The sequence below is a fragment of the Arachis ipaensis genome, chromosome B3 (assembly GCF_059453495.1).
Source record: "Arachis ipaensis isolate K30076 ecotype BB chromosome B3, ASM5945349v1, whole genome shotgun sequence".
NCBI classification, from domain to species: domain Eukaryota; kingdom Viridiplantae; phylum Streptophyta; class Magnoliopsida; order Fabales; family Fabaceae; genus Arachis; species Arachis ipaensis.
In genome coordinates, this window is record NC_142438.1 from 71,969,590 (window position 1) to 71,979,649 (window position 10,060).

Here is a 10,060-nt window from a genome sequence, read left to right on the forward strand (position 1 = left end):
CTTGTCCAGAATAATTGCTCATTTGGAGGGAGTGCCCAAGAGGACCCAACCTACATCTCACTACATTCTTGAGGATTTGCGACACTGTAAAGTCAAATAGTGTACACCATGACACCTACAAACTACTTCTGTTCCCCTTTTCTCTCAGAGATAAGGTAGCAAAATGGTTAGAAGCATTTTCCAAGGAGAGCTTGCCAACTTGGGATGATATTGTGAACAAGTTTCTAGCAAGATTCTACCCTCTATAGAGATTTAATAGATTGAGAGATGAGGTGCAAGCCTTCAGACAGCAAGATGGTGAAACCCTTTATGAGGCCTGAGAGAGATTTAAAGACTTGACAAGGAAATGCCCTCCGGATATGTTCAATGAGTGGGTGCAATTGCACATCTTCTATGAGGGGCTATCATATGAGTCAAAACAGGCAGTAGATCATTTTTAGGGGGCTCACTTAATAAGAAGAAGACCATTGAAGAGGTCATAGATGTCACAGAGACTGTGGCTAAAAATGAGTACTTCTATGCCTCGGAAAGAACTCAAAAGATAGGAGTAATGGAGCTCAATTCTATGGATGCCCTGTTGGCTCAAAATAAAGTGATCACTGCACAATTGGCAGCTCTAACCAAAAAGATGGAGAAGAACCAAGTCTCAGCTGTTCAAGCCCAAGCCCCTCCACAAGAAGGAGATACACCAGAAGTTGAATGTAAATGGGAGCAAGCTAACTATGTGAACAATCCCAATGTAGGTCAGAAGAGCCACTCAAATTTTGGATGGAAAAACCAACAAAACCATAGCCAAGACCACAAATCATACCAATCTAACCAATACAACAACCACAACCCCAACCATCAATCAGGCAACAACAGACCCTATCACAACTCACAAAATACACCCTACCACAATTCACAGAATGCATCATATCACTCCACCCAGCAAACACACAACAACCACCTGATGAGGGAAAAATGATTCCACACAAACTCACCGGTAAGTGTACCGGGTCGCATCAAGTAGTAATAACTCACAAGAGTGAGGTCGATCCCACAGGGATTGATGGATCAAGCAACTTTAGTGAGGTGATTAGTTTAGTTAAGCTAACAGTGGTGAATTGAGTGAGAATTGAATAACAGAAAGTAATTTGCAGAAAATTATAAATTGCAGAATATAAATCAGCAGAAGCTTAAAGGGCAAGAAAAGTAAATTGTACCAAATGTAAAGGAAATCAGGTGCTGGGAAATTAAATGAAGCAGTAAATCGGAACTTAGAACAATTGCAAAAGACATAAATTGCATGAAAAGTAAATTCAGATCACAGCACGCTCAAATGTAAAGTTGCAGTAAGGAAATTTGCAGACGGAAAGAAAAAGAAATTGAAATTGTATAAACCAAACTGAATTCAATTATAACAGAAATGTAAAATTGTAGAAAAGGGAAAAGAAAGCTAAGCTCTCTACCAGAGCCTTCTACCCTACTCCTACTCCTACTGCTCTGTATTAGAGCCAGCCTCCCTAATGAAATGAAACTGATGCCTTTATATAGGCTTTACAAAATGAAAATGAAATTGAAATTAAAAACAAATTACAATTTAAATGAAATTCCTAGTCTAACTGTTTCTTGTGCCTTTGAGTCATGTCAATGGGCTTTGCTTGCTTTGGGGCTTCAATGAAATGGGTCTTTGGTGTTGCCTCCAGTGGAGCGCTCATTTGAAACAATGAGCGCAACGTTCACTTCACCAAGCGTGCTCTTTGGTGCGCTTGTTTTCTTTACTAGCGCTCACTTAGTGAGTGCCAAGTTAACTTAGTGAGCACTCCTAGTATGTACGGATAGCACCAGCTTTTGCTCCAAGCTTGAAATTCACGAAAAAGTTAACCTAGTGAGTGTGGCACTCACTTTGGAAGTGAACGCTACTCCAAGTGTGTTTTTGGGCCTTAAAGATGCACATTACTTGTGCTTCAATTTCATTCCAAATATAGATTATTATATATCGTTGGAAAGCTCTGAATGTCAGCTTTCCAATGCAACTAAAAGCGCATCAATTGGACATCTGTAGCTCAAGTTATGGTCCTTCGAAGAAGGCATGGTCAAGTTGTTAGAGGTCGCTGGTTTTCTTCCTTAATGCTCCCTTAGTGAGCGCCAAGTTAACTTAGTGAGCGTTGTTTGGAGGCCAATGTTAGCGCCAGCTTCTGAGGCCCAAACTTAACGTTTACCCCAAATTATTATATATCGTTGGAAAGCTCTGGATGTCTACTTTGCAATGCATTTAAGAGCGCATCATTCAAAGCTCTACAGCTCAAGTTATTCTCCTTGGAAGGTGAAGAGGTCAGCTGGCCTTACTGCAGGTTGATACTTTTCAATGTCACTTGAATCACCTCATTTGAAGTTTTGTAGCTCGAGTTATTCTTGTTGGAGTGTGAAGAGGTCAGGGTTGCAAATCCTCTTTGCTCCTTCTTGAATCTGTTTCCAACTCTTTTGCCGCCTTGGGAGTATGATTCTTCTTTTAGTGCTTTTATTGCTTCTTCTTCTATTATTTCCTACAAAGTTTATAAAATCAAAAGATTAAAAAAATATACCATTTAAGCACAAAAGCATTCAATATTTAAGCACTAATCATCAATTTCTTGTATGAAAAAGCATAGAAAAACATGACATGATGACATGTCATCGCAACACCAAAATAAAACCTTGCTTGTCCCCAAGCAAGAAAAGAATCATGCAATAAAGATTTACAGTCCAAGGTAAGAAGAATAGTAGCTCAATGTTCATGGTTGGCTAGTTTTCTATGCATGCCACAATCACAAAAGAGAGGTAAATGATTGATGCTTCTATCTAGCTCAATTTATGAAATCTTTTTCTTATATTTCTTCCTTGAAATAAGTTTTTGATTTTCTTATTAGCTTCTCCTTTTGGGTGCTTTGCCCCATGAGTTGATAACAAAACTACGACTCTAAATGCTTTGTTTTCAAGTATTACCACTTGATACACAAGCACCACAAGCATTTAATTAGAGGACTTCTTTAAGCTCATTTGTTTCTTTTCTTTACTCTCTAATCATTGATGCTCAAAGCCTTGAGCTTTGAGGGAGTGCTTTTGCACTTGAGCCTAGCTTTGACTCTAAGTGTTTTGTTTTCAAGCTCTTTGCCTGATACATAAATACCACGAGTACTTAACAAATGAATTGTCATTGGTACTCAGAGCCTTCAGCTTTCTCATGCTTTCCCTTTTTCTTTTCTTGCCTTAATTGCATTTGATTCTTCAAGGTTTTCATGATTTTAAAAAAATTTCATAAAATGTCCTAGATAAAAACTTCAATTAAATAAAATTTAGTGCAATTGAGCAACAATTAATCATACTAGCCTTCCAATACTTGTATGCCCATGCTAAATTCTTCTTTAATTCCTTGTTTGTTTATGGTCATGATACTTTATTGCTTTTGAACTCACACAATTCAATATGGTAATCATAATGTCACAGCAAGATGTTACAAATCAAAATTCAGGCTATGCTTATTCATACACACATGCATACGGAGAAGATAAAGACAATCATGCAATTTATAGTGCTGGGAATAAGTAGGGAGAAAAAGGAACGTTACCACCTTGTAGTTCATCTTCATTGTTGTTGTCCTTTTCCTCCTATTCTTCCCCTTCCCATACCAACTTAGAGTGTTTGCTCATCCTCAAGCAACAATTGAAACAGTGGTGATGGGGTCTAAGATGGATCATGAGTGTCTTACACAAGAAAATGTCAGTAGCATATGTGTTTAAGCAAGCAAATTAAAAATAACCATGAAGGCACAGGAGACAGAGACATTGTGATTGCAAAAATAAGAGGGTGTGCATGATACATTGCATAAAGAATGAGTGGCACACCAAACTTAGTGTGACACTTTCATTTGGAATTGATGCAAGTATCCAATATAGATTGGAAACAAATTTTTGTTGCATAGCAACACCAAACTTAGAATGCAATCATAGGTCAATTTATTTGAACTAAAACTAAGCAAATGAAACTATTATATGTTAAATACAATTACTAAGGGAAGAATCTGTCATGAATAAGGATTTCTTGGTGAGGTATTTAACAAAAATAGTTAAGGAGTAAAATAAATGGAAACATTAAAAACAAAGATTTAACTAAAACAAAGAGAATAAAAAAAATGTCAAACCAAAAGAAAGATAACACTGTAAAGGCATTATGATTATGCAGACAAGTGGTGTTGCTATATTTCTTGCATAGAGAATTAAGTGGCACACCAAACTTAGAAACTTAGTGTGAGACTTTTAATTTCGAATTGAGGCAATCATCCATAAGGATTGAAAACAGATTGTTGCAGGGCAACACCAAACTTAGAATGTAATCATATGCCAATTTATTGAAATTTTAAACAAAGCAGACAGAGAAAATAAACAAAGAAAAGGAATGAAATGTTACCTAAGGTTGGGTTGCCTCCCAACAAGCGCTCTTTTAGTGTCATTAGCTTGACATGTTATTCTTCACTTTCTTCCTCTTCTTCCAGTTTGTTAAGAGTAATGACCTCAAGGGGGGAGAAGATTCAGCTATTGTCCCCTATTTTGGTCTCTCTTCAACAAGCATCCTTTTGTTAATGGCTTGATTGAGCTTGCTTGCTGATGGTTCAGGGGTTGGGTTGTTTGCATTTGACCTTCTGTTCTTCATGAATGTTGTCCTTTGTAGCTTGGTCACAATCCTCTCTTTGGTGCTCTTGTCAGTTGCCTTCACTTCTTGGATTTCAAGACTTGGTTGCTGTGAGCTTGTTGGAGCTTTATCGTCATCAAAAGCCTTTTGAATTGATGGTTCAATGAGCCCTTCCTCTATGCAGCTCTCTGCTTCAATTGAGTGTGAATCTCATTGATTGGCTTCCTCCCTTTCTTCTGCTTGATCTTCCATTAAGTTTTTTGGGAGTGAAGTTTCATGTTCCTCTGTCACCTCAATTAGCTTCTGTAGATATGTAGTTTCAGGTTCAAATACCTCCACCACCTCATTCTTTCTTGAAATATTGCATGACACAGGTGCCTCTTCTTCTTGCTCTTCCACTTCCTCCTTCACATCCATCAAGTGGTCTTCATCTTCCTTGGTTAGCGGTTCTGAGTGTTTCCTTATGTTCTCCAAGTGCTCATCCATCTTTTGAAGGAAGATTTCTTGTTCTCTCCCGGATTGTTCTTGCCTTTTCAATAATTCTTTGGACTTTTGAAGGGGATCCTCAGCTACTAGTTCAAAAGATGAAAGTTGAGAGAAATGTTGTGGTTATGGATGTATTGTGGTGAGATTGTTTTGAGTGATATGGAATAAATCTTGTGGATTGTTGAATAAGTTTTGTGGTTGGTGGAATGAATTGTATGGATCTTGGAGGAGACTTTGTGTTGAGACATAATCAAGTGATGAAGAATTTTCAAATGAGGAACTGGGAGGTGAGGTTGGACAAGTTTGCATAAATAAATTGAAGGTTTGCTCAAGTGATGATGGCTCTTGATAAGTGGAGTATGAACTGTCATATGCTTTCTGGTTTTGATCCTCCCATCCACAATGTGAATCATTTCATCATAGTATGGATCATTTTGTTGCATTAGGGGACAATCTTGCATGAATTTATCGAAAGCACACTCCCGTGATGATGTCTCTTGATGAACAAAGTATGGATCATCAAAATCTCTTTGATTTTGACCATTCCAGTCACAATCTGAGTAGTTGTTATAGCAGTATGAATCATCTTGTGGCTTTGGGAGGTGTTCATACTTGTTTATTCCTTGTTGATACTCCCATCCACCATTAGCATAATAACATGAATTATTTTGTGTTGTTGGGTAGTATTCCATGGAATTGTCTTGATTAGCATGTTCCCATTGGTTGGATTGCTCATAATCTATTGATTCTTGGTAATATTCCCAGCCACCATTAGAATAGTCAATTGGTGATGGTGGGTAATTGATAAACCATTATTTTATGGTTTATATTGTGTTTAATTGTGTGGTGTTATCAAATCTTTACCCACTTATTCATTAAATAATCATGCATTTATAATTCCTTCCTAAAAATTCTTTATGGTTGAAAACTTGCTTCCTAAAAACTTTTAATTTTGTATTTTAATTCTCCTTTATTCCATTCGATGCCGTGATCTGTGTGTTAAGTGTTTCAGGCTTTATAGGGCATGAATGACTTGGAGATTAGAAAGGAAGCTTGCAAAAATGGAAGGAACACAAGAAATTAAGGAGATGACCAGCGAGAAGTGACGCGGGCACATGGCTCACGCGACCGCGCGACATAGAGGAAATTGCAGTGATGCGGACGCATGGCTCTCGCGACCGCGCGGATTGGAAACTGCACCAGTGACGCAAAGGCGTAGACGACGCGCACGCGTGGCAAGGCAAAATGCTGGATGACGCGAACGCCTGGATGACGTGATCGCGTGACGTGTGCGATCTGCAGAATCTGCAGAATTCACTGGGGGCAATTTTGGGCCCTGTTTTGACCCAGTTTTCGGCCCAGAAAAGCAGATTAGAGCCAGGGAACATGCAGAGACAAAAAAGACAACATTCATTCCGCATAATTTTAGTTTTAGATCTGATTTTACTCCTCCTCTAGGTTTTCTCTCTACACATTGATAGTTCTTAGGATTTCGTTTTTATTGCTTTTTGGATTGGGATATTGAGAAGAGTTATTACCTCTGCCAACACTTCATTATTCTAGTTTGTTTTCCTTACTTCTCTCTTACTCTTCCATGTCTTTAATTTATTCAGAATTACTATTGGATTATTTCTAGAATTTATTTATATAAGAACTATTTTTATTTTTAATTGATCTTTTTTATTATTAGTTATTATGTCTTTCAGTATTTCTCTTCCTTATTTTGTGAAATTTACATTCATAATGAGCGAGTAGTTCTATAACTTGATTAGGAGATGATTAAAAGAAAACCTTGAGTTGGATTACTCAAGAGAAAAATTGTAATTGGGTTTATTGTTGGATTGTCCTCTAGTCACTGACACTAATCCTTTCCAAGGGGGAGGATTGGAACTTGTGAATAGAAATAGCTTTCCAACTTGCTTGACTTTCCTCTACCTAGTAAGGGATAACTAAGCAGAACAACCTTCAATTATCAATTAATCTTGAGAGTACTCCATCAAGGATAGGGCTTCTAACTAATCTACTCCCAGTCAAGGCTTTTATTTAAATTACACAATTTCTCTGATTTAATTCCTGTTATTAACCCAAACCATTTTTTGAAAACATCTGATTAATAAAATAGCACATCTTTCTGCAACTCGTTGGGAGACGACCTGGGATTCATACTCCCAGTATTTTAATTTTAATTTTGTGACAACCCCTTCTAAATTGATAAGTGGATTTTTGGCTGGTTAAGAACTGTACTTGCAACGTATCTCTTATAATAATTTCTTAACTCGCCAATTTCTGCCACGTCAATTTTTGGCGCCGTTGCCGGGGAGTTGCAACAGAGTGCTAAGTTATTGATTGGATTTTATTTATTTGCATTTTTATTTTATTTTGCTACTATGAGCTGCATGTTTCTTTCGTTAAATGACGCGTTCACTTCCTGATCCAAGCTTGCCAGTATTTGATCCTGAGATTGAAAGAACTATCTCACGAATAAGGCAAGCTCGGCCTCGGTTAGTCCTCTCTAAGGGTGAATCTGAAATGTCACTTGAGGAAGAAACAAGCTCCCTTTCTGCTGATTTGGTTGATTTACGTGTAGGTGACATGGTAGCACCTAGGAGAGTTACTATCCAGGAGGCTGGAGCCCCTGATTTCACAATGCAACCGTTTCAAGTGCATCACCCAGCAGTGGCTACAGACTTTGAAATAAAGACTGTACTGCTCAATTTGATGCCTAAGTTTCATGGCTTGACTGCTCAAGAGCCTATCAAGCACCTTAGAGATTTCCAAGCAGCCTGTTCTACTGTCAGGCGCGACGGTGCAGATGAAACTTCTATTTTGTTAAAAGCTTTCCCATTTTCTCTTGAGGGAAAGGCGAGAGAGTGGTACTACACTTAACCCGCAGCAACTGTTTCTGACTGGGATACGCTCAGAAGAGAATTTTTGGAAAAATTCTTTCCAGCTGAAGTTACTGGTAAACTGAGGAAAGACATTTCCATGATTGTTCAGGATGAGTCCAAGACTCTCTACGAATACTGGGAGTGCTTCAACAACCTTCTGGAAGCATGTCCCCACCATATGATTGACAAGATAGTGTTGTTCGGTTACGTCACACAGGGCATGAGGTCCTAAGATAAGACCACATTGGAAAGTGCTAGCAATGGGTCTATGAAAAAGTACAAGACCACTGATGAGGCATGTGTCAGTACAAACCTTGTATTGAATTTTGAAAAATGTCACTTTATGGTAAAACAAGAGATTGTACTAGGACATGTTGTGTCTAATACCGGCATTTCTATAGATCCAGCAAAGGTGGATGTTATTCTAGTTTACCTTACCCCTCCTCTGTTAGGGAAGTCCATTCGTTCCTTGCCATGCAGGTTTTTACCGGAGATTCATTAAGGACTTTAGTAAGGTAGCACTTCCCTTATCCAGATTACTACAGAAAGATATTGAGTTCGAGTTCAGTGAGGATTGCAAACAAGCGTTTGATAAGCTAAAGACTGCCCTGACTCAAGCTCCAATTGTGAGAGGACCAGACTGGAGCCAGCCATTTGAAATCATGTGCAATGCTTCAAACCATGCAGTAGGAGCAGCGCTGGCTCAGCGTGAAGGTAAGGATCCTTTTGTCATTGCTTATGCGTCTAAGACTTAAGACGCCGCTCAGTCTAATTACACTACTACTGAGAAAGAGCTTCTTGCTATTGTTTTTGCTCTAGATAAATTCTGAACCGATTTACTTGGTACTAAAGTAGTAGTACTCAGACCATGCAACTCTAAAGTATTTATTAGCTAAAAAGGAATCCAAACCAAGCCTTATACGTTGGATACTGCTACTACAAGAATTTGATTTAGAAATAAAGGATAGGAGTGGTAACCAGAATTCAGTGGTAGACCACTTGAGTCGCCTTGAGCACATTAAAGATGACTCCACTCCTATAGCTGATAATTTCCCATTTGATAACCTGCAAGTAGTATCTGAGGTAGTTCCTTGGTATGCACCTGTAGCTAATTATCTAGTCAGCCGCACCTTTCCTCCAAACTTTACTAAGCATCAAAGAGACAAGCTGAAAAGCGAGTCTAAATATTATATATGGGATGACCCGTATCTTTGGAGATGTGGCGCTGACCAGGTAATTAGACGGTGTGTGCCTCAATCAGAATTCCAGTCCATCTTAGAGGCCTGTCACTCATCTGAGAGTGAAGGACATTTTAGCCCTCAAAGAACAGCTAGAAAAATCTTAGACTGTGGATTCTGGTGGCCTACTCTTTTTAAAGACGCTGCTAAAATTTGTAAATCTTGTTTCCCATGCCAAAAATTTGGTAATATATCCAAAAAGGATGAAATGCCTCAACAGATTATGCTTTTCTGTGAAATTTTTGATGTTTGGGGCATTGACTTCATGGGTCCATTTCTAAATTCTAATGGTTATTTTTATATCTTGTTAGCTGTAGATTACATTTCTAAATGGGTGGAAGCAATTCCTACCCGTACTGATGATGCTAACACTGTTGTTTTCTTTGTTATAAACCATATTATTTGCCGCTTTGGATCACCACGAGCAATCGTGAGCGATCAAGGCACCCATTTTTGTAACAGGAGACTAACAGGATTACTGAAGAAGCATGGGATAATTCATAAAGTAGCAACAGCCTACCATCCTCAGACTAATGGGCAAGCCGAGGTGTCTAACAGAGAGATAAAGCGCATATTGCAGAAGATAGTCAAACCTCATAGAAGAGACTGGAGCACCAGGCTATAAGATGCACTTTGGGCATACAAAACAGCATACAAGACACCCATTGGGATGAGTCCCTTCTGCTCAATTTATGGAAAATCCTGTCATCTCCCAGTTGAAGTAGAGCACAAAGCCTTTTGGGCAGTAAAGAAGTGCAACATGGGATTTGAGAAAGCCGGAGATGAAAGGAAGTTACA

At 38.6% G+C, this 10,060-nt stretch overlaps 1 non-coding gene across 1 annotated transcript; it reads right to left on the minus strand.

Annotated features, from left to right (window-relative positions):
- Positions 1-257: 257 nt before the first annotated feature.
- On the minus strand, positions 258-363 carry LOC148571093 (small nucleolar RNA R71). Its single transcript, XR_015880283.1, has one exon. It is a non-coding gene; the product is annotated as a small nucleolar RNA R71 (small nucleolar RNA).
- Positions 364-10,060: the final 9,697 nt, after the last annotated feature.